This window comes from Pelodiscus sinensis, chromosome 20 (assembly GCF_049634645.1).
Source record: "Pelodiscus sinensis isolate JC-2024 chromosome 20, ASM4963464v1, whole genome shotgun sequence".
NCBI lineage: Eukaryota > Metazoa > Chordata > Testudines > Trionychidae > Pelodiscus > Pelodiscus sinensis.
The window spans coordinates 9,044,575-9,069,612 of NC_134730.1; the positions used below are offsets into that span (position 1 = coordinate 9,044,575).

General features: G+C 52.2%; 1 long non-coding RNA gene across 2 annotated transcripts; it reads left to right on the plus strand.

Moving 5' to 3' along the window:
- The first annotated feature begins 310 nt into the window (after window positions 1-310).
- On the plus strand, window positions 311-20,114 carry LOC102455239 (uncharacterized). 2 transcript variants are annotated; one of them, XR_332289.4, is made up of 3 exons: window positions 311-503; window positions 4,733-4,922; window positions 6,585-20,114. It is a non-coding gene; the product is annotated as an uncharacterized LOC102455239 (long non-coding RNA). The 2 variants fall into 2 exon arrangements; XR_012896794.1 differs by adding an exon at window positions 3,232-3,706 and having other exon boundaries at window positions 312-503; window positions 4,733-20,114.
- Window positions 20,115-25,038: the final 4,924 nt, after the last annotated feature.

Here is a 25,038-nt window from a genome sequence, read left to right on the forward strand (position 1 = left end):
ATCACGAGTTAAAAGTTAATTAACTAGTACACAAGCAATATGTCATTCACCATTTTCTAGAATACTAAAACATACAATAAGAATTTGAAGCTATTTATATAATTGCATAAATACATTTATATAGTTATCATGTATCCTCTATTTAGTTGTAAATCAACATACTGAATGTTTATATCAACCAATGAGTATGTGTAACCCATGCACCTAATAGGGAACTATCTCTTTAAGAGGCCCCTATTGGGGAGGTAAGAGTGAGTTGAGCATTACTGTTGCTGGGCAGATTAGCACTTCACATCCAGAAGTTTCTGGAGTTGGGGGCGTAGTTTGGGGTCAGACTTTATGAGCAAGCAGGCAGGGCAGATGCTTTTCTAAGGCCTGTGTGAGCTGGAAGAAGCTAAGCCAGGCGCAGAGAACTGGCTGCTGTTCCTCACTCTGCAGCACTTTGCAGCCGGTAGTGCTGTTGTGAACCCTCCACCAGGGATCATGGGCAATGCTACTTGGAGGTAGGAGAACCTAGGAGGGGAAATAACTTCTGTGTTAATTGTCTGCTTTAAATGCTGTTTTGATTTTAGCCAAACTGTTCTAGTTCACTTTCTCATTTAGGCCGTGTCCAGACTCAGGGGTTTTTTCGGGAAAAGTAGCCTTTTCCCGAAAAAACTTCCCCTGCATCCAGACTCAAGCCGCGTTCTTTCGAAATTATTTCGAAAGAACGCGGCTTTTCTTTCGATGGCGGTAAACCTCATTTCACGAGGAAGAACGCCTTCTTTCGAAAGTTCCTCTTTCGAAAGAAGGCGTTCTTCAATGTAAAGAGGCCGTCTTCGAAAGAGAGCATCCAGACTCGCTGGGTGCTCTCTTTCGAAAAAGCGGATTTCTCTTTCGAAAGATCCGCCAGCAGTCTAGACGCGATCTTTCGAAAGAGGCTCTTTCGAAAGATGCTTTCGAAAGAGCCTCTTTCGAAAGAAGCCTGCAGTCTAGACATAGCCTTAGTTGGATTCTTCAGCTCCTATGTATGGCTATGTCTAGACTGCAAGCTTCTTTCGAAAGAGAGCATCCACACCTCAAAAGGATTGAAAAAGTGATCCGCTGTTTCCAAAGAGTGTGTCCAGACTGCTAGGATGCTTTCTCACAAAAAGGGCACCTGGAACCACTTATGGCAGGTCATGAGGGCAGCATTTAAGTTTCGGTGCTGCTGCATGAGGCTTGCAGAGACACATGCTTAAAGGGACCCCCTGGACAGCCCTTTCTTTGCTCCTGCTGCTTGCTTGCCTACCTGAGTGAGGGACAGCAAAGCTTTTGCAGTGTGTGCTTTGGTTGCCCAGCTTTCTTGGAGGCCACGGCATTTTGGTTTTTTATTTGTTTTTCTGGGTTTTTTTTTGTTTTGCCATGGAGCCAGCGTAGCCCCTGGGCAGCTTCTGCAGCACTTTCATCATACCATGATGACGGTCCTGCCCCTTCTGGCCTTAGACCTCAACCTCGAGACCCTTGACCTGGGGGATTTTGATAGCAGCCTTCAACTTCCTGAAGGGAGGTTCCAAAGAGGCTGGAGAAAGGCTGTTTTCAGTAATGACGCATGGCAGAACAAGGAGCAATGGTCTCAAGTTGTGGTGGAAGAGGTCCAGGTTGGATATTAGGAAAAACTATTTCACTAGGAGGGTGGTGAAGCACTGGAATGGGTTACCTAGGGAAGTAGTGGAGTCTCCATCCCTAGAGGTGTTTAAGTCTCGGCTTGACAAAGCCCTGGCTGGGTTGATTTAGTTGGGATTGGTCCTGCCTTGGGCAGGGGTCTGGACTTGATGACCTTCTGAGGTCTCTATGATTCTATGATTGAAAGTTTATTACTCCCAGTGTTGAAGATGGTGTTAGGAGCTGGTAACAAGGCATCCACTGCAGAATGCTTTGATATTTTAGAGAAAGCATATGGAAGTGTCATAAGTGCATCTGAGCTTAAGGATCAATTTTCGGAGACACACCCGCACATTAGAGAGCCACCTCCTCCATACCTTACTCGACTACATGCATTAGTCCAAGAAATTTTGGAGGCTGGTGGGGTAAAAGATACTGAATTGTACTCTTACATACAAGATCAATTTTTCCATGGCTGTTGGCATGAATCCTTATTAAATATGCTCTTAATAAAAGGAATTAATTGCACTGGTAGAAAAAAGAGCATCTCTTATGCCATACTCCTTTTTGAGATGAGATCCATTGAAAGACAGTATTGTGATAAATAAGAGAAAACTTTAACAAGAACTAGAGGAAAAGGGAAGGCCATTAAGTAGGAGTAGCTTACAATTGGTAAAGGCATCTGAAATTACTTGCAGTGCCAATGAAGAAGTTACTTCAATAGACTGGAAGGAAAAATATCTGCAGGCTGAGCAGCAGTTGGTGGGACTGCAGTTGACCCAACCAACTTCTGAAATGTCCATTTCAGACAAATGATTTACTCCTCTAAGACCAAAAGAATAATAAACGAGTAATAACAAATTTTAACAGAAGAAATCCTTTATGTTTTAACTGGGGAAAAAGGGATATTTGAAATTGAATGTGAGAATTCTCCTAACCCCAAACTAGTACATCAGCAATTGACTGGTAGACGTTCAAATCAGAACAAATGTGAGCCAGGAAGAAAATAAACTAACAACTCTCAGAGCCAGGCTGCTAGTCGGTGGGTTCAGGAGACAGGATACCCAAAAGGGTGTCAGTGAGGCCATCCGGCAGTTAGTAGGACCTGCTTGTCATGGCTATGTTTATCTAGATGGAGTAAAGAGTACCTGCCTGATAGATACTGGTTCTCAAGTGACATGCTTATGTGAAACTTTCTATTATGACCATTTATCTCATCAAAAGTTAGTCAATTGGCAGTGTACTTCAGATAGAAGGGGCTGGAGGGCAAATGGTTCCATACCTGGAATATATTACTGAAGATGCAATTCCCAAAGTTCACCTGTGGGACTGACAAACAACATGAGGTACTAGCCTTGGTATGTCCAGATCAATGTCTGAATCAACAAGTGTCAGCACTCATAGGCACCAATGAGTGGGCTGAAACGTAGTCAATTTTTACTCAGAGGTTTCAAAAAGAAGCTGATGAAGGGATTGAAGTGGTTTTAATAGGAAGATGATCAGTGCAAATTCCACCTGGTACATCCAAAACAGTGCACTTGCACCTGGTGGGCTAGCAGTTCCCCCTTGTGACGGGCTAGCCTTGTCCCCCTTTCCGCATTTGGGCAGTCTCCTTCAGCATGCGCAGAAAGCCGGCGGCTGCATTTAAATGCAGCACCGGCTCAGCTGGGGAGGAGGAACGCCAGCACCATAGGAGGAGGAGCCGGGGACGCCACGGCAAGGTTGCGGGCGGCCACGACCCAAGGGCGGAGGAGAGGGGCTGCTGGAGACCCCAGAGGCAGGGTGGAACCATCTGGAGCCGGTGGCACCCGTGCCAGTGCGGAGGGGAATGCCACACACGCGACGGAGGCCGACGCCGATCCTGAGCCCAAACCCGAAGGCACCGAACGCACGGAGGACCGAGCAGAGGAGGGCCGGGACTGGAAAACCAACCCAGAAAGTGCCTGAAGCCTCCGAGGTCCCGAGGAGTCCCACTACGCGGCAGACTCGCCGAACCCTCCAGTCCGTGGAACCGGGAAGAGACGCCAGAAGGACCAGCGCCGCCTTGGGAACTGCAGCCCCGCAGACACAGCCTCTAGTGGAGGTAGGAAGGAGACCCAGGACGGGGGTGCGCTGGCACGGCTGGCCGGCAACAACCCCGAGAGGGGTGGTGAGGAGACGATGACACAGTCCTCGCCATACGGGTAAGGGCCAGGTGGCCTACCCTTAGGGTCCTGGGGCCGGGGCTCGGGAGCGCGGGAGGGCCCGAGCACCCCTACGCCACACCTGTGGGCTCAGGCCACTAGGGCTGTGTCTAGACTACATGCCTCTGTCGGATTACTGCAGCCTGGTGTTGACTGATTGCCAAAACCATGCTGTGGTGCCTTCCTGTTTCATTAGCATAACACCGTCAAAGCTGCAGCAAGCTTTAGATATTATGTAGCTCATTTGTACAGCTTGCCTCCACACGTGTGGGGATTTTTTTTTAATAAAAAAACATCGCCTCTTTCAGATTTACATGTTTGATCAAGCATAAGACTGAATTCTCTTCTTTTTCAGGGAGCAGATAATAGGTAGAGCTATCCATCCATCTATTTTGTTACACGCTTCTTGGCTGGGCAGCTTATTTGTTGCTACTAAACCATGTTCATTCCCACTGACATTTAAAGGGCCATTATATGATTACTGTCACAGTTTAATACCCAGTTTCTGAAACCAATTCCCTCACCCCAGATGATGGATTCACGTTTATGTCACTGTAATTTGTTTTTCCTCAGCTGTGTATGCTGCACACTGGCAAAATGCTTTTACTGTCAAAGGCAGTTTTCTGCGGGACCTGGCCCGCAGGGCTAAGTTATAACTGCACTGCTTTAGGCAAATAGGAGCTTCCCTCTCTTTCAATAGCTTTAGCAAAACAAAATAACAGAACTTTTGAGAGTCCTAATTGCATTTTGGAGCCACCTCTCCTCCCCCTTTGAGTCACTGTCAAAACAAAACATTAAACATGATAGTCCAGGATATTGCAATTCAGTGGCTACGTGCATACAGATTATTAGCTATCACAGCTGCTTAACCACCCGTCTACAGAGCACAGACTAGAACTAATCATGCCCGTCTGTTCTCCACACAGAATACCACTTGAATGCAGAAAACAAGAGCCAAGCTATTCTGGGAGGACCTGTATGAAGCTCCTATCTGCTTTGCTGACCAGACAGAGAGGGCAACAACCACACATCTTTGAGGAAGTCTGATGGCAGTGCACAGTTTGACAGCATGGGACATGCTGAGGGGAGAAATTCACACTACTTTTGCTCTTTTGGGTAATATTGATTATTAATTTGGCTCCTCAACAGTGTTTTTAAGAAAGGATTGCTAGGTCAGCCTTGAAGATTGGCTGCCAATGACAGTGTAGGAATTTGACTGGAACATAGGTTCAAGAAGGACTGTGAGATGCTCTATAATACTATTTAGCACTTCTCATCCAAGGATCTTAATGTGCTTCGCAAGGAAAGGTTAAGTGTGACACTGCAGCCCCATACTTTTATGGAAACAGGTTTTTAAATATGAATACATATAACTCAAATAGGTTTTATGCAAACCTGGGCAACTATCTTATCATTGAAGAGCTTGTACCCTGAATGAGTATATTCTATTTGTGTTCATGTATCATTCTGGTATGTGAAATTAGAAATATTAAGTGGAAATCGTTTTATTAATCTAAGGGTACATCTACATTGCAGGGCTCAATTTGAAATAAGCTATGCAAATTGAGCTATGTCAATTGCATATCTCATTAGCTTATTTCAAAATAGGGAGTGTTTACACAGCACTTACTTCAAAATAGAGCACTCTTCCTCCAACTTCCCTTATTCATGCAATGATGATTACAGGAGTTGGAGTAAGAAGTCCTCCAGCTTCGTAGTATTTTGACACATTTCAAAATGACTGCCTGCTGTGTAGATGTGGACTAAATTATTTTGGAATAGCACTAGTTATTTCAAAATAGTGTTGCAGTGTAGATGTACCCTAGGTCTTCTAGTGAAAGCCATTAGTGGCACTTAATGAACTTAATGGCTCTGTAATGGGGGTGGCTGTCCCACTAGGGCCTGAAAGGGTTAAAGCAGGTTGGAAGGAGCTTGCACAGAGCCCTGGCTTAGAAGGGCTTAGAAGGATCCAATAAGAAGGCAGTTTGCTGGGGCAGCTCTGATTAGAAGAAGCTTGTAGCCCGTTGGGGTCCTGGCGGGCTCTTCCCTCCTGGGTCAGTGGGTGCCCAGTCTGCCGAAGCCCAAGCACAGACAATAGTTTCAGAGCTCAGGCCCCGGTGCAGAGCAGGGCAGCAAACAACCAGTCCCAGGTCTCCTGGCTTAGGCAGAGGTCCAGGGCAAGCAGGCGGCTCTCAACGTGGGGAGATCGACATCTGGAGGACGCAGGCCAGCCCACTCCACTGTGTCCCAGCCGGGGGCCCTAGCAGCAGCAGAGCAGTCTGCTTCCTGGTCAGTAGTGATCCAGACTTCAACGTGCTGAGCACTGCTGTGGCCCAGCTAAACTGTGGCCACCTACCCCATGGCTACTTCCATTCCCCCCTGCATGGGTACCTGGGTCTCCAGCAGGTCTGCTGGATGGTTGGGGCATGTCAGTTATGGGAAATTTGTTGACCCGGGTAAGTCCTCAGCCTCTGGCAAATGTGGGGGTCCAGGCCAGTCTTCAGCGTTCTAGCCTGGGAGCACAGGGCAGACAGCCTCCTCCACTGGCTGTGTCCCGACTGAGCTCCAGGTCTGGCCTTTTATCATCCTGGCCACACCTCCTGACTTCTGGTCAGGTGAAGGGGTGGGATCAAGCTCTGCCCAAAAGGGCTCCTGGAGGAACTTTTCTTCTTCTGGGTCCGGGAGTGCCCCTTCAGCACCCGGCTGCAGCAGAAGGAGGAGGGTAGCTGCTCCTTTCCTTCCTGTGCTCCAGAGCACCCTCCCTTCCTCTCTCTCCAGTCCTGCTGTTGCTCCTGCTTCCTGGAGCCCTCTCTGGCCAGCTCTCTCCTGTGGCTGCCTACCTGCTTGCCTTCTGTTCCTGGGCCTCTCCCTCCTAAGACTGCTGCCACCACCCACAGCTTGCTGCTGTCTCAGGGCGGGGGTGAACCTGCTGGCCTGCCCCCCCCCCCATCCAGGAGGAGAGGTGAAGAGGACCCACTACCACCAGCATACACCACCCGGAGGTCCTTCCTTTGTGGGCTGCTACCCGCCTGCTGCTGCTACAGCACCTGTGCCCCGTCGAGGAGGAGGACCACCACTTGGACTGTGGAGGGGCTTTGTTTGTTGAGACTGAGCCTTTACCATGTCCCCAGGAGCACAGATGTTAAACTGAGTTGCTGTGAGGGGGGCTAAGGGAGAGGCACAGAGCCCTCCCCACAGTCTAGTTGCCCCCTCTATTTATATTGCCACAATCCCCTCCACCATCCTCCGTTAACACCAGCACCAGCTCTTTGCCCCTCGGTGGGGCTAGCTGCCCCCTTTCCACCTGAGACTGTTTGTGCAGCAGTGGGTGAGAGACTGAGCCCCATGAGTGCTTGTGGGTGCATTCCCTCCCTTAGACTTGGCCCCCCTCCCTCAGCTATGTTTGGCTGGGGGGCCTCCTCCACCCTCTACTCCCCCATTGGTCCCCTATTACAGCAGCTGGCTTCCCTGTTGCCTTCCCTGCCCTAGCAGCCCCGTTTGTTTTTCCTTCCCACCCTGCCATAGCCCTCCCTGAGACTCAGTTTGTTGCCTTCCCCACCCTGCCCCTGAAAGTTTGTTTGTTTGCTGACCCAATTCCACGCAGTTCCCTGGTCTGCCCCTCCCACACCACTGGTCAGTTTGCTGTTAGCCCTGTCCTCTGAGCCTCTGCCCTCCTTAGTGCCCTACCAATCCTAGGCCTCCACTGCTCCTGCTTGCTCCCTCCCTCAGCCTCCCATTAGTTCCCTGCCTAGTGCCCAGTGCACCCTGGCCTCCTCCTTGAGCACTCATGCCCCTTCCTTCCCCAGTTAGTTAGTGCCCCCCATTCACTGCACTCCCCTTGATGTTGCCATAGACACTCCCCCTTTCCCAGTGCAGCTGGCAGAGCTGGCACCCTCACCCTGCACCTGAAGCCTTGTTCCTGTCCTGTCCCACCAGCACCCTCCTTCACGGCCTCCCTTACAGGGAGACGTGGTTGCTGGCTTCCTTTTTCCTCTATTCCCAATCTGCGCCCTTCCTCCGCTAGTGCCCTCCCCCCTGCAAACAGTCTAGCAGGAGAGAGTGGTCCCTTTCCCTTTCCCTATCCTCTCCTACCTCCAATCACAAGTGGCTGCTTTCCCTACCTTCCCAGCCGTGTCTCCCCTCGCCCCCCCATGCGCCCCTGCCTCTCTCTAGTACACTCCTCCTCTGCATCCAACTAAGCAGGGAGGAGTGGTTGCTTTCCCTATTCCCCCTCCCCCAATCATGAACCCCCCTTCCCTCGCATCCCTGTCCCTTCCTCTAGCACCCTCCTTGCAGGGAGGAGTGGTTGCTTTCTGCACCTTCCCAGTTGTACCCCAACCCATGCACCCCTACTCCTCTCTCTAGCCCCCTCCTCCTCTCATCCAGCTAAGCAGGGAGGAGTTGTTGCTGCCCCTTCCTTTGGTTGCCCCTCCCTGAATGTGGTGCTCTCTTCCCCAGCCTTCAGTCTAGCGGGGAGGAGTGGTTGCTGCCCCTGTTCCCCATATTTCTTCTCCCCCACTCAGTACCCTCCTCCTGAGCCCCATTCCTATAGGGAGGAATGGTTAACCCATCTCCCTATCCCCTCCTACCCCTTCCCCTTCATTGACGCTCTCCATCCCCCTTGTGGAGTCCATCCCCAAGGAGGCCTAGGATGGAGCTCCCCTGGCCCCTCTACCATCTGTGTCCCCCGCTGTCACTGCTGAGGTAATTGCTGCCTTGGCGGCTGGCGGGGAGGGCTCTGGGGATGGACTTCAGCTCCATGTTCGAGGAAATCAAGGACCTGGGTCTGACCCTAGTAGTTCAGGGGGAGAACAACCCTTTGCCAACGGGTCTCGGTCTGTACGGCGACTCAGTTGCGCTGCCTTCTCCTCCTCCTTCTCCTTCTCCCTCTGCCTTGTCCCAGGTGGACTCTCCTATCCTCACCTTTGGGGCACCCCTAATACTGCCCATTTGGCCCAGCCACCATAGGCACCGAGTCCTTAGGGGCAAAAGTTGATGCCAAGCAGCCAGGTCCTGGGCTTGTGGGTGCCCCCTCCACCTCTGAGGTGGAGCAGTCGCCTTCCCTCCCTGCTGGGTGCCCAGCAATTGATACCGTTGTAAGCAACACCGTGGCTTTGGACAAAAGCTCCACCCAGCCACCCGAGTCCAGTGTTGGTGTCAGCCCTCTCCCTGCCTCCATCCCCTCGGTCCGCAGCCCCATTTAGGAGGTGCCGCAGCCCGGTGGCCCAGACCTGGGGGACTGTCCCCTTGCCCTTTCCCTGTCCCGATCCTTGCCTTGTTCCCATCCATACCCCAGGGTCCTGACCCCACCCTTATTCAGGTCCTGAGCCCAACCCACCCCCATTCCTAGTCCCGCTCCCACCATTACCCTCATTTCCACTCCTGTTCCCGGCCCGATGTCCGACCCTAACCCTATTCCTGTTTCCATCCCCACTGCGATGTCTGTTCCCCCTCCACCAATCCCACTGATATTGCCACCCCCATGGGGGTGTCTTGTTCCCACTATCTGTGAGTGGCCTTCCCTACCCTGACCAGGAAGCACGGCATCCACTGCCTCCTGGTCCCCACTTCACCCCGTATGGAAACATACGTGTGGGCATTGGCAAGGGTGGTGGGGTCCCCAGCTGTAGTGGTGGTGTCCAAGATGTACAGCAGGGTGGTATTCTATCTTGCCTTGGAGGCTGCCATCCAGGAGGCGGTGGAGAGGGGCTTGCATGTGCTCCTCAAGTCGCTAGAGAACCTGGGTGTACAGGTGGGCCTTCCTTCCTTCCTTCCTGCCCAATGCTGCCCTGTTGCCTGCCTTCTCCACCCTGGGGAAACCTATTTCCACTGTCAGCCCTCTTCCATTGGGCTGCAAGGGCCCTGCCTTTCATCACGTTTTGTCATTCTGCTGCAAGCTACAGCTGCAGATGATGCTGGCAGTACATGGTGGGGAGGGATGGAGGGGTCCTTTTTGGTGCCTTACCCGGGGGCCCTTTACTGAATCCATTACTCCTCGTGGGAGACCTAGTGTTTCTTCTGCTGAGCGACAGGGCATGTTCGGAAGGGCTGCCCCCTCGCCCAGTCTGAAGAGGCATCCAGGCCCCCCAGGACCTGGGAGAATGCTATCCCCAACACCGCCAGCCCCCCTGGTAGTCCGGCCTTCGTGGCTGCCCCTCCTTCTATTGCCAACGGCTCTGTTGCAGTGCCAAGGGCTCCCCCCTGGCATGCCCTGGCGAGCTGCAGGACCCCGCCTCTGTCCAACCTGATTTAGCGGGGCCTGAGGTGAAGAGGCTGGCACAGTTGCTGCTGGGCGAGGGAGAGAGCTTACCCTAAGGGAGGTTTCCCTGCCCCCCGTTGTTCCTCCCTTGCCTCCTCGAACTGCCCCCCCCCCAGTACCACCTGCACCCCCTGGCCCTGCTCCCACTGACCAGCCCTCTGCCTCTGTCTTGGAGGGCTGGACACTTTTTCAGGGGAAGTGCAGAGCCCATGGTTTGTGGTGTCAATCTCCCCACTCTGTTGAGGACGGTGGGAAGGCCCTCCGCAAAATATTGAGGGGGGCCACCTCTGCTGACATCATCCCCGAAGAGTGTCAGCCAGAGCTGCCGGCTGAGAAAGTCCAGGCAGTGGAGGGGGAAGCTTCCATCCCCCTTGTGGAGTCCATCCCCGAGGAGGCCTAGGATGGAGCTCCCCCGGCCCCTCTACCATCTGTGCCCCCCGTCGCCACTGCTGAGGCTATTTTTGCCTTAGTGTCTGACGGGGATGGCTCTGGTGCCGTGGAGATGGACTTTAGCTCCATCTTTGAGGAGATCGAGGCCCTGGGTCTGACCCCAGCAATTCTGGGGGAGGATGACCCATTGCCAGCGGGCCTCGGTCTGGGCAACGACTCAGTTGTGCTCCCTCTTCCCCCACACGGCCCAGGTGGCCACCTCCACTCTAACCCTCGGTGCACCCCTGATATTACCTGTTGGCCTGGCCAAAACAGAAGCTTTGTCTGAGGCTGCCAAGCTCCTAGGGGCAAGGGCTGGCACCGAGCTGCCAGGTCCCGGGGCAGATAGCAACCCTTCCATCTTAAAGGTGGAGCAGTTATTTTCCTTTCCCATTGGGGGCCTGCCAATGGTTGCTATTCTGGTTGATGCCGCAGGCTTGGACATTAAGGCCAACTAGATATCTGATCCCAGCGTTGGTGTGGGCCCCCTTCCCACCACCATCCCCTTGTTCCCAGATCCCATCTGGGAGGTGCCACGCTCCGGTGGCCCAGACACGGGGAAATGTACCCTCACCTCATACCTTAACCTTGATCTCACTCCCTGTCCTGGTCCCTCCACTGCTCCTGCCCCTATCCTTGGTCCCAATCCCACCCCTGCTCGCTTGTCTAACTCGATGAGGGACAGCAAAGCAGTCCTGGCTTGGAGTGCCCTGAATGCCCACACTCGGCACATCACAGCACTCGGCCATCAGCCCGGCTGCACTTGCCGCAGGCTGCCATCCGAGAGGGGGGGGGGTCAATCGGGGGGCTGCAGGAGAGCTTCCACCCCGAGGAGCCCGCAGAGCCACCCCAGTCCTCCCCATTGGGAGCTCGTACCCCATTCCTCCCTCACCTCCTTCCACTTACCCCTCCCTAGCCCCCCTTCCTGATGTAAAAAATAAAGGACACGTGTGTTCAAAAAGAGAAACTCTTTATTTAACAAAATGGGGGGGGGGGGGGATTAACCTCTGGGGAAAAGGAGGTGGGAGAGGGGAAGAGAGAGGGTGGAAGAGGGGAGGGCAACTAAAATGATCAGGGGTTTGGAACAGGTCCCATATGAAGAGAAGCTAAAGCGACTGGGAGATTTTAGCTTAGAAAAGAGGGGACTGAGGGGGGATATGATAGAGGTCTATAAAAGCATGAGTGGTGTGGAGAGGGTGCATAAAGAAAAGTTCTTCATTTGTTCCCATAATAGAAGGTCTAGAGGACACCAAATGAAATGAATGGGTAGCAGGCGTCAAACTAATAACAGAAAGTTCTTCTTCACAAAGCATATAGTCAACCTGTGGAACTCCTTGCTGCAGGAGGCTGTGAAGGCTACAACTAGAACAGAGTTTAAAGAGAAGTTAGATAAATTCATGGAGGTTGGGTCCATGGAGTGGTATTAGCCAGGGGGTAGGAACGGTGTCCCTGACCTCTGTTTGTGGAAGGCTGGAGATGGATGGCACGAGACAAATGGCTTGGTCATTGTCTTCGGTCCATCCCCTCCGGGGTACCTGGTGTTGGCCGCTGTCGGCAGACAGGCTACTGGGCTAGATGGACCTTTGGTCTGACCCAGTAAGGCCATTCTTATGTTTTTATGTTCTACGCTCAGGGCTCAAGGTCAGGGGTGTCACTCGACCACCTTGATTTTCATGCAAACCTGCTCCTGGGTGGCCAGGCTGGTAGCTCTCCTGCCCTAGACGGCCACTTTCCTGTGCCTAGTGTGGAGGTCGTGGACGTTGGAGGCTTCCCCTCAAACCTCGATGAGGTCCACGATGTCCGCACTAGACCAGACGGGCACCCGCCTCTTGCAGCCCCAGGCAGGCTCCTGGGAGCCGCCAGCCTGGTCCCGGGAAGAGACGGAGGGCTGGGTGGCAGCGGGTGGCTGGCTCATGCCGTGCCAGGTGCAGGGTCTGCTGGCTGGGTGCTGGCAGGCTTGCACCTGGCATGGGCACCTTAGCCTGACCGTGCCCCTTTAAAGGCTCCGGGGCCGGGAGGGGGGCAGACAATTTTCCCTGGTGGTGCCCAGAGTGGCTACGAGGGCAAGCTGGGGAGGACTAGCCTCCCACTAGTTTGAATTAAGTGGCTACACAGCCCTTAATTTGAACTACTTAATTTGAACTAGGCATTAGTCCTTGTAGAATAAGGTTTACCTAGTTCGAATTAAGTGCTCCGCTAGTTTGAATTAAGTTCAAACTAGCGGTTTGTATGTGTAGTGTCTATTGAAGTTAATTCGAACTAACGGCTGTTAGTTCGAATTAACTTTGTAGTGTAGACATACCCTAATATATTTAAAGAGAGCAATCATATCTCCCCTCAGCCTTCTTTTGGTTAAGGTAAACAAGCCAAGTTCCTTGAGTCTCCTTTCATAAGATCACAAAGAGAAAACAGTTTCTTGCCATTTTAACCAGAAAGGACACTCTCTCAATGACTTGACCACCTGCATTCTGCTACAAAGACCTTTTACATCTGCACTTGAAAGGGAATCCTCTGAACTGTCATTCATTTTAAAATTCGACACTTGCCAACAAGGACTTAACAAACATTTGAACTATCTCACCCATTACCAAGACAGTTTCCCCAATTATCACCTCTAATACCACTAACTCACAAACATCCCACTCTCCCTACCTCTAATATCATCAATTCACAGACACTTACCTTCCTTCCTCCCCCCCCCCCGCATCCCCCTCCTCTTCTGCAATGTGATTTGTCCTTTTCATATTTGTTCATTTTTTTAAATTGTATCCCTTGGTATATATGGTTGTGACTACTTTCTTCCACTATTTGATCTGAGGAAGTGGGTCTGTCCCACGAAAGCTCATCATTTAATAAACCATCTTGTTAGTCTTTAAAGTGCTACATTGTCCTGCATTTTGCTTCATAAGACAGGTTTTCCATTCCTCGGATCATCCTAGTGGCCATTCTTTGTACCTGTTCCAGTTTGAATTCATCCTTAAACATGGGAGACCAGAACTGCACACAGTATTCCAAATGAGGTCTCACCAATACCTTGTATAAAAGCACATTTTGCGGAAAAGCGTCCATGCCAATCTAGACGTGCTTTTCCACAAAAAAGCCCCAATCGCCATTTTTGCAATTGAGGCTTTTTTGCGGAAAACAAATCTGAGCTGTCTACACTGGCCCTTTTGTGCAAAAGCTTTGTGCAAAAGGGATTTTTGCCTGAATGGGAGCAGAATAGTATTTCCACAAGAAGCACTGATTTCTTACAGTAGGAAGTCAGTGCTTTTGCAGAAATTCAAGCGGCCAGTGTAGACAGCTGGCAAGTTTTCCAGAAAAGCGGCTGATTTTCCGGAAAAACTGGCCATTCTAGACACAGCCCCTGAGTTTAGAGATTCATTAAAAATTTTTGCTAATGGACTTGCAATTTCATGTGCCAGTTCCTTTACTATTCTTGGATGAAGATTATCTGGGCCCCCCAGTTTACTCCCATTAAGATGTTCGAGTTTGGTGTCTACCTCGGATTTGGTAATATCTACCTCCATATCCTTATTTCCATTTGTTATGTTGCCATTATCCCTAAGCTCTTCATTAGCCTCATTAAATACTGAAGCGAAGTATTTGTTTAGATATTGGGCCATGCCTGGATTATCCTTAACCTCCACTCCATCGTCAGTGATTAGCGGTCCCACTTCCTCTTTTTTTTCCTTCCTATTTATATGCCTATAAAATCTTTTACTATTGGTTTTAATTCCCTTTGCAAGGTCCAACTCAACATGACTTTTAGCCTTTCTTACTTTGTCTCTACATGCTCGAACCTCAATACGGTAGCGTTCTTTGCTGATCCCTTCCATCTTCCACTCCTTATATGCTTTCTGCTTTTTCTTAATCACCTCCCTGAGATTCTTGCTCATCCAACTTGGTCTAAAACACCTACCTATACATTTTTTCTTCTTTCTTGGGATACAGGCTTCTGATAGCTTCTGCAACTTTAACTTAAAATAATCCCAGGCCTCCTCCACTTTTCGATCCATAAATTCTTTAGTCCAATCCACTTCCCTAACTAATTTCCTTAATTTATTAAAATTAGCCCTTTTGAAATAAAAAACCCTAGTCTCGGATTTATTTTTGTTTATCCTTCCATTTAGTTTGAACTGAATTAGCTCATGATCACTCGAGCCAAGTTTGTCCCCTACAACCATTTCTTCTATGAGGTCCTCGCTACTCATCAAAACCAAATCTAAAATGGCTTCCCCCCTTGTTGGTTCAACAACTACTTGATGAAAGAATTCATCAGCTATCGCATCTAGGAAAATCTGAGCCCTATTATTATTACCAGTATTTATTCTCCCGTCTATATCTGGAAAGTTGAAGTCTCCCATGATTACACAGTTTCCGTTAGTATTTACTCTACCACTCCTCGATCCCACTATTATTGCCACCACATGGGGGCCATCTCATTCCCACTACCTGCAAGCAGCCCTCGGGGTGGTTTTTGTGTTCCCCATTTCCAGTTCCATAGGGGCTGCCCTGTTCCCTCCACCAACCCCTCCCTCACCAGGGATGGAGATGGGCAGCATGATGCCACCGCTCTTGGTGCTGCACCGGGGATTGGACCCCTACTTGCCCGTCCTTGTGATCCGCAAAGTCCATCCAGGGGCCCAGCCGAGAAAGACCCTTCCATGCCGGCCCCATGAGTGCTGAGGACCGAGCTACAACAGTTCCTCGCAGATACCCGCAGACAGCCACAGGGCCAAGGACAAGGTGCAGCTTGCCCTTCGGCGCTGGGGGGATTTTCACTCTATCCTTCGGGTCACAAAGGTAGTGGAGTCTCCCTCAGTGCACCAGAGGTTGATCCTGGCAGAAACCACCAAGGTTGGAGACCTCCTGGACTATGACGGGGGGACTGGGTGGACCCCCAAGTGCTTGCTCAGCTCATGGGGCTTTTTACCCCCAAACCCGCCTGTGCATACTCCAGGAGGTGAAGGCTGCTTTGTCCTGCAATGAGCACTGCAAGAGGCTATGCCCCACCCTCCCCATCACAGCAAGCCCTCTGGCCCTTTTTATTGGGCCCCTGTTCCATGGTCCCTTTGGCCTCCCCATCCGGCTACAGGATTTGCAGCCAGTCTGCTTCCGAACCATGCCCAGAGACCATTTGTACATGCTCATGGTCCACACATTGCATTTCCTCACCCTTGTGTCCCACCCTGATACCAAATGGCAGTACCATCTAAGACCCGTTGATGGTGAGGAACCCTGATGGGCCAGTGTTTACTCAACCTGCGGAGTGAGGGAAAACGTGGTGCACACTGTGATGGGGCGCTCCCACCCCGTACTCGGGGTGCCCAGGGCGAGGGCGGGAGGACGCGCTGTGGGGTGGAGAGCCGACGCGCTGCGGGGATGGCGGGCTGAGCTGCCGGTCAGGGGCTCGGCGAGCAACGGGGGGCAAGAAGCGCCTCCGGGCGAGGCCCAGAGAGGAGGGGCTAGAGAGGCGCCGGCGTCTGACGTCACGGGGGAAGGGGGATTGCCGGGCGGCGTGAAGGAGATGACGTGTGGGGCCAGGGCCGGCGGGGGATTTAAAACTGGGTCCAGTGCCATGGAAGGGGGAAAGGGAGAACGGGGAGCCGAGGAGCAGGAGGAAGGAGCGGTGAGGCCGGGACATGTGGAAGGGCCTGGCCCTTAGGAAGGGTGGAATAGGAAGCGGCCCAGGGCGGGGTCGTGTAGCCCGTGAGCGGGTGTGTTTTGGGGCACTTCCCCCATCCACTAGGGAGGGACTGTGAGTCCCTGCCTTCAGGGCCCTGGGCCGGGGTTCGGAGAGGGGGCGGGCCCGAAGCCCCCTACTCCATTGGCCGGAAAGGCATCCTCGGGCATTCAGCATACAAGAAGGACTGGGGAGTGGCCGGGTTTTCACCACGGATTGTGGTGAGAGATACTGGGCTGGCCGGGGTGAACAATAAACACGGGAGTCAGTAGCCCTTTTGGGGGAGAGCTAGTCGAGACTCTTTTACACACACCTACATAGAATGTGCCAGGTTGCAGTCCTTTATCCTGCCCTGCCAGATCCTCCTGTGGAGGTTCTGGCTACACTTTCCCCCACACCTTTTCATTTATGCACATCCTACCCATGGCCCCACAAAGTCACAAGTCCTCTTCATCAACCTACTTCTGGACCTGGTGAAAGCCACAATATATAATATCAGGAGGAGGATGCTGGAAGAGGGGGTGCTCTGTGACTGTGGGGCTGTTCCTCCCTAGCTTCACGAATCCTGGCAGACTTTCTCTGGGTGGTGTCCACTGGCTCTATAGACAACTTTGAAGAGCAGTGGGCACTGTCCGAGGTTCTCTGCTTGGTATTCTCGTCTGGTTCCCTAATTTTAAACCTTTGACTGCATCCTGTTTTTCATTATTTGTCCCCCCAATCAATTGAACCCTGGGTCCAGTTGGTCCCTCCCACAAGTCTGGGGGTGGGGCATTTAGAAGTAGGTGGGCTGGTGTCTGCCCACCCCCTTGGGGTATCTAATAGTACCCCACTACAAAGCTTTTCAGAAGAGCAGTGGGCAATTGGGTCCTGTCTAGGGAAGGTGCAGTATTGGTTCCCAAGTGGAAGCACCTTAGAGGGATCATTGCTGGGTAGGCTCAGTGGAGCTAGAGACAGAGGCCCCAGCTTGGCACCTGCCAGGCTGCAGTCCTTGATACAAGGACAAGGAGGATTCAAAGGGTCACAAGGAAGTGGCCTAGAGAATAGGAGGCAGTAGAAGAGGAGAGGAGAGGAGGGCAGGGCAAGGCAGCTGCCAGAGGGAACCTGGGCTGGAACCCAGAGTAGTGGGTGGGCTTGGGCCTTCCCTTTTCCCCTCACATCGCACCTAACGACATAGAAAAGTAACTTTTCTAAACAGTGGCTTGCCTCTCAGGTGAGGGGCAAGACTGAGGCTACAGGTGGCCACAGTGGCAGGCGTGAGGCTGAGGACTGCTGATACCCCAGAAGAGGGGCAATGGACGGAGGTAGTGGGCACTGCTAGAGGGCAGTGTCATGAAGAGAATGCCGCGATCTGGGGAGCAATGTGGGGGTCTAGAGCAGAACGCAGAGAGAGCACAGAATTTCATCCATCTCCAGATTCAGTGCTAAGAATCCACTGATCAGTTAAGGAAACATCAAGGCTGCATCTAGACTGGCATGATTTTGCGGAAATACTTTTAACGGAAACGTTTTTCTGTTAAAAGTATTTCCGCAAAAGAGCATCTAGATTGGCACGGATGCTTTTGCGCAAAAGCATCCATGCCCAGTATAGACGTGCTTTTGCACAAGAAAGCTCCGATGGCCATTAGCCATCGGGCTTTCTTGCGCAAAAAATTAAGGTGCCTGTCTACACTGGCCCTCTTGCACAAGTATTCTTGCGCAAGAGGGCTTATCCCTGAGCGGGAGCGTCAAAGTATTTGCGCAAGAAGCACTGAATTCTTACATTAGAACGTCAGTGCTCTTGCGCAAATTCAAGTGGCAAGTGTAGACAGCTGGCAAGTTTTCACACAAAATCTTGCCAGTCTAGACACACCCCAACTGTATTCAATGAGAGGTTAATTCAGTTGCGCATTGGGGGGGCCTGCCATGGGTGGAGGAAGCTTAGCTCCCAGGGAAGCTGGGTGGTGGGTCTCTTGAGCCCCATCTGTGTGGCCTCAATCCGTAATCAGGCCTCCTGTCTATAGCCTCTACCAGCGGGGCAGCAAGGCCTAGCGGCCTAGTCTATAGTAACCCCTAGTCCATGGGGCAGTAAGGGACAATAGCCAAGTCAGTATCACAATAGGCACAACCCCCCTCTGGGGCTCAATGGGGTGCGGGTAGGTGGACCTGGGCCCTCCCTCTCCACCTGGTCCCAGCCCAGTACCCTGTCAGTGGTGAGCATATCCTACCACTGGCTCATCGGGGAATCCACCCAAAATACACTAAGCTCGCTGGGAGGTGTCCAGCTCCACACCCTGGGCTACTTCCTACCCTGTCTGCTGGCCGGCTTCTTCCCCACCTGCATCCTCTAGGTTAGTTATTCTCCCTGGTGTCCGCCTGGCATGGTAGCTGCTTCTGTGGCAGCAGTGGCTGCTCCTGTGTTCAGGTAGGAGCCCCTTCCGCTCCTGTGGTCAGCCCTCAGTGAGCTGCTCCCCTGGCTTTTATACTAGGCCTGCAGTTGGAGCATCCCCAACAGGGCTGTGGTGAAGGGGCCTTCTCAGCCAAGCAGGCCTGGTTAACCTCTCCTGGCCCAGTGCAGGGTTGGTACACCCTACCATAGGGCCCTTATGAAGAAGTCCACCCTCAATACTGTATTGTCAAATGGCAACCCACTCAGCCAGTGAAGTTCCAGCAGAGAAGTATTACACATCATCAGGCACATTCTCGCAGGCCAAATGTACCTTGGGTTGATGTACTAGGTCCAGCTTCTAGGCTAGCAGCTTCTGAAAGCCATTTTTAAAATTCAGATTAACATTTTCAGGAGTGTGGACAAGTGTGTGCAGGGTCCCAGTCCCCATGAATGAGGATCTGGGAAGTTCCAGGTAAGTTGCAGGTAAATGAGGATAAAAGGGGTAGGTGTGACATTACACTCCATATTCTTCATAAAAAAATATACTATAAATATGGCACAACTAAGATGTTTAACGAAAGATATAATTTGAAAGGTTATGATTTACTGGTTGTGATTTCCCAATTTGTATACATGTACCATTTCTGTATCTAAAGTTAGGAATATGGACTTTTTAACAGTTACAACTGGGTGTGCATTTGGGAGAAACCCACAAGACAGCAGGTCATCACTCTTGACAGGCCATTAGGAAACAACAAGACTCTGAAGATACTAATCTCTCTTCTTCTTGAGAAATATCCAGGGGCATAGCTGTGACAGTGCTAGGTCAGGTGATCCTGTCACCTGCTACAAACTATTATCTTGGACTTAAAAGGAGGGGGATAACTTTTGGGAAACATTCCTGACTTACGTAAATCTTATTTAAATGTGGGGAGGAAGGCAAATAGGACTCTACTCCATTGCTTGCTGTCCAAGAAGAAAGACTGTTAAAGACATTTGAAGGGAAGGCAACGAAAGAGTGCAGATTGACAGAGGTCCAGTCTGAAAAGAGATACAACTGGAATTCTAAGCTACAGAAACTTTGCAACTTGCCTAAAATAACATTTAGGGTAAGAAATTACATTTTGATAACTTGTTTCTTGAGTGTATTAAGTTTAACTTGCATATTTTATTTTATTTGCTCAGTAATCTGCTTTGATAATCTGTTTATTATCTCTTATATTCACTTAAAATCGACTTATATTTGTTTATTCTGAAATGAGGAAGTAACGGTAGTTCAAACTACCTAGTCCATGCCGCGTGTAGCCGCGGGCATGGAGTTCGGACTAAGGGGGATTTAAAAATGGCGGCGTCCGGGAACATGCAAATGAAGCCCAGGATATTTAAATATTTAAATCCCGGGCTTCATTTGCAACTCCATTTGCCCTCATTACCCTACTTAGCTCGAACTAGCGAGCTAGTGTAGCTGTACCCTAAGGGAGGTAAGCACCTGAAACAGAGTCGTCCCAGAACTGATCTCAGTGTCTGTGGTTTTCTGGGCTCCATCGACAGAGCCATGTAAAATAGTTTATTCAGCATAGTCAAAGAAACGGGGATTTAAATAATCCCTGTTTCATTAAAATAAAAATGGCCACCGTGCTGATCCGGCACACTGTGGCAGTCTAGACACGGCGAGGTTAACAAAGGCTTCCTTTGTCGACCGCACTGTGTCTAGACTGCTGCACTGTGCCAGATTAGCTGATCGTCAGCACAGCATGGCCATTTTTACTTTAATGAAGCAGGGATTATTTAAATCCCCACTTCTTTGACTATGCCAAATAAACTATTTTACATGGCTCCATCGACAGAGCCATGTAGTCTAGACGTAGCCTTAGTGGGGGAGTGGAAGGTAGATCCAGAGAAGATGGTGTGGGCAGAGTGAGCATTTCCATGTGTATGGAACTGTTATAAAATGCTCCCCCAGCTCTGACTTGGACTGAGCTGTGAGGGTATGTCTACATTAAAGTTAATTTGAACTTACAGCCGTTAGTTCAAATTAACTTTAATAGCATCTATACATACACTTAATTCGAACTAGGTAAACCTCATTCTACTAGAACTAACGCCTAGTTCGAATTAACTAGTTCGAATTAAGGGCTGTGTAGCCACTTAATTCAAACTAGTGGGAGGCTAGCCCTTCCCAGGTTCCCCCTGGTGGCCACTCTGGGCCAAACCAGGAAAACTCCTCTCCTGTCCCCCAGCCCTGGGGCCCTTAAAGGGGTAGACTGTGGCCAGATGGCACTTGCCAGAGACGGCCCTGCCAGCGGTCTCTGCCCCGACCCAGTAGCCCCAGGATGAGCCAGGCAGCTAGTGACAGCCAGCCGTCCCCCGCCCAGTCCCCTAGCATCCAGGGGCCAGCCAGGGGCCATAGACGGCGCACGCCCTCCTGGACTAGTGCGGAGGTCATGGCCTCATTGAGGTTTGGGGGCAGACCCCCAACCTCCATGATCTCCGTTCTAGGTGGAGGAACGCGGCCATCTACGGCCGCATAGCAGCCGCCATGGCCCAAAAGAGACAGAGGCGCACCCAAGAGCAGGTGCACCAGAAAGTGAAACAGCTGCAGCAGGCGTACGCCAGGGCCACTGGGGCAGCGCCACAGCAGGGGCTGCCACTTGCCCCTAGTTCCCCACCCTCGACCGACTCTTGGGGGGCGGGGCGGTTCATGCCAGCCCGGGAGGCAGCGAGCCGGGACCGGAGGGCCCTGACCCAGGCGCACCAGAGAGGCCACCGCAAGCAGTTCCAGCACCGGAGTTGGCAGGGTCATCCAGGGAGGCCATACCAGGTAAGTGCCAGCACTGTCCCCTGCCCGGGGGGGAGGTGGGGAAGGAGACCAGGAACCGCACGTGTGGGCCATGCCTCCCACAGATCATGCAGCCACCTGTGCACATGCAAGCATGTGCCATGCCACCCTGGGGCAGGTGGCTCCAGCTGCGTGACACCCAGGGGCTGTGGCCCAATAGGCACATGCATGTGTGAAGAAACCTGACATGCTCCTGACCCCGGGACAGAACCCAGCAGGATGCTCTCCTTTCACATGCCCCCCTACACAGAGGCAAGGGACATCTCCCCCCTGCCCTGGTCACACTATACACGGCACAGGGACATGGGTGCGGTCTTGGGGCAGCTCCCAGTCCCGGGGAGAGCCAGACATCCTGACCATGGCCTCTGTACAAGCACAACGGCTCTGACGGTGCAGGGCATGGTCGCCCTCACATCGTGGGGGGGGGGGGGGGGAACCTGGGCATCATCCTCTGCGTCCCCAGGGAGAACTGACCACTTCTCTTCTTTCTCTACAGTTGCACCAGCTGCTCGTGCAGGGCGCACTGGGACATGCTCCCGCACCTGCGGCCTGCTCCAGAGCACCACCACGGAGCAGGAATACTGGGACCAGCACCTAGGGTCCCTGCGAGCCCTGCACCACACCGTGGAGGCCTGGATGCGGACAGACCTGCAGCTCCGCCGGGAGCAGCTGGCTGAGGACCGAGCCAGAAACGCAAACCTGCAGGCCCTGCTGCAGGACATGGTGCCCTGTGCTGGTCCTGCACCTGCTGCCCTCCCCCCCGTCCCCAACAACTGTCCCTCCTCCCACTCCTGGCCCCCCTCCCACCTCTTCCTCCTCAACCCCCACACCCTCCTCCTCAATCTCCACACCCCCCACCTCAACTTCCATACCCTCCACCCCATCCTCCTGGGGACACCGAGGCCCCCTCCCTCGCCGTGCTGGGAGGAGGTTGGCCCGGCGAGACCCCCATCCCTGAGTTTCCCCTCCCCCTCTTTCCCCTTGCTTCCCCCTTCCAGCTCCCTCTTCCCAGGTTTCCCCCTCCCCCTCCCACCATCTCTCCTGCCCTCTCCCGCCTCCTTTCCCCCCGTCTCCCCACAGTTTCATTCCCGCTCCCCAGCTGTGTTGAATAAAGACAGTTGTTATTTTTGAAAATAGGTGTCTTTTATTTGACATCAGGAAGGGGGGGCTAGGGAAGGGGAAGGAGGAGAGGGAGGAATAGAGCACAAGCCCCCAGTGGGGCAGACTGGGGAGACTGTGAGCACTCCTCAGGGTGGAAGCTCTCCTGTAGGGCTCCCTGGATCCTGACATCCCCTCGATGGTCCTTCCAGATGGCAGCCTGCAGAGATTGCAGCCAGACTGCCAGCAACGTATCCACGAGATGCAGCAGAGTCCCCGGGGGCAGGTCTGGTTCCATGTTGCAGAGTGCTGTGGTACCCCGAGTGAGGGCAAGCAGAGCACTCCGAGACACAAATGCTTTGCTGTCCCTCATTGAGGTAGACCATCAAGTGGGGAACCCTGAGAACTGTCTGCCCGGGGTGGGGGGGTCGGGTCCCTTTAAGTACAGCCCTCGGGTAGCCTGAGGCAGCAGCTCCACAATCTAAGCCCTAACCTGATGCCCTGCTGGCACTGCTTCTGGCCAGCCTTAACTTCGGTTCAGGGTCCACTCAATGTGGACATGCTAGTTCGAATTAGCAAAATGCTATTTTTGAATTAGTTTTTAGGTCTAGATGCACTAGTTCGAATTAGCTTAGTTCAATTTAACTAATTCAAATTAAGTTTGAATTAGTACTGTAGCGTAGACATACCCTGACACAGTTGAGTTCACTGAGGGTATGTCTACACTACAAAGTTAATTCGAACTAACAACAACTTTCATAGGCACTACACAGTGTGGACATGCTATTTTGAACTAGCGGAGCACTTAATTCGAACTAGGTAAACCTCATTCTACAAGAACTAACGCCTAGTTCGAATTAACTAGTTCGAATTAAGGGCTGTGTAGCCACTTAATTAGAACTAGTGGGAGGCTAGCCCTCCCCAGCTTGCCTTGGTGGCCACTCTGGGCACAACCAGGGAAACTCCTCTGCCCCCCTCCCAGCCCCAGAGCCCTTAAAGGGGCACGGGCTGGCTACGGTACCCGTGCCAGATGCAAGCCTGCCAGCACCCAGCCAGCAGACCCTGCACCTGGCACAGCTCGAGCCAGCCACCTGCTGCCACCCAGCCCTCCGCCTCTTCCTGGGACCAGGCTGGTGGCTCCCAGGAGCCTGCCCGGGGCTGCAAGAGGCAGCACCCACCTGGTCTAGTGCGGAGATCGTAAACCTCATCCAGGTTTGGGGGGAGGCGTCCAACATCCACGACCACCACACTAGGCACAGGAAAGTGGCCGTCTAGGGCAGGATAGCTGCCAGCCTGGCCACCAAAGGCCACATGCAAACCCAGGTGCAGATTTGCATGAAAATCAAGGTGGTCCAGTGAGCCCTCTGACCCTGAGCCCTAAGCTTAGAACATAAGAACGGACGTCCTGGATCAGACCAAAGGTCCATCTAGCCCAGTAGCCTGTCTGCTGAGAGCGGCCAACACCAGCTACCCCAGAGGGGATGGACTGAAGACAATGACTAAGCCATTTGTCTCGTGCCATCCATCTCCAGCCTTCCACAAACAGAGGCCAGGGACACCGTTCCTACCCCCTGGATAATAGCATTCCATGGACCCAACCTCCATGACTTTATCTAACTTCTCTTTAAACTCTGTTATAGTTCTCCACAGCCTCCTGTGGCAAGGAGTTCCACAAATTGACTATTTGCTTTGTGAAGAAGAACTTTCACTTATTAGTTTGAAGCCTGCTACCTATTCATTTCATTTGTTGTCCTCTAATCCTTCTATTATGGGAACTAATGAAGAACTTTTCTTTATGCACCCTCTACACACCACTCACGATTTCATAGACCTCAATCATATCCCCCATCAGTTTCCTCTTTTCCAAACTGAAAAGTCCCAGTCACTTTAGCCTCTCCTCATATGGGACCTGTTCCAAACCCCTGATCATTTTAGTTACCCTTTTCTGAACCCTTTCCAAGGCCAAAATATCTTTTCGGTGATGAGGAGATCACATCTGTACACAGTACTGAAGATGTGGGTGTACCATAGTTTTATACTTCCCCTCCTTCTTCCCCTGGCTTCCCTCTTCCAGCTCCCTCCTCCCAAGTTTCCCCCTCCCCTCTCCCACCCTCTTTCTTCCCCTCTCCCACCTCCTTTTCCCAGTCTCCCCAGAGATTAATCCCCACCACCACCCCCAGTTTTGTTAAATAAAGAGAGTTTCTATTTTTGGACACACGTGTCCTTTATTTTGTACATCAGGAAGCAGGGCTAGGGAGGGGTAAGTGGAAGGAGGTGAGGGAGGAATGGGGCACGAGCCCCCAATGGGGAGGACTGGGGTGGCTCTGCGGGCTCCTTGGCGTGGAAGCTCTCCTGCAGGGCCTCCTGGATCCTGACAGCCCCCCAATCGGCTCCCCCAGATGGCAGCCTGCAGCAAGTGCAGCTGGGCTGATGGCCGAGTGCTGTGATGTGCCGAGTGTGGGTACTCAGGGCACTCCAAGACAGGAATGCTTAGCTGTCCCTCATCGAGGTAGACAAGCAAGCAGGGAACCCTGAGAACTGTCTGTCCGGGGTGGGGGT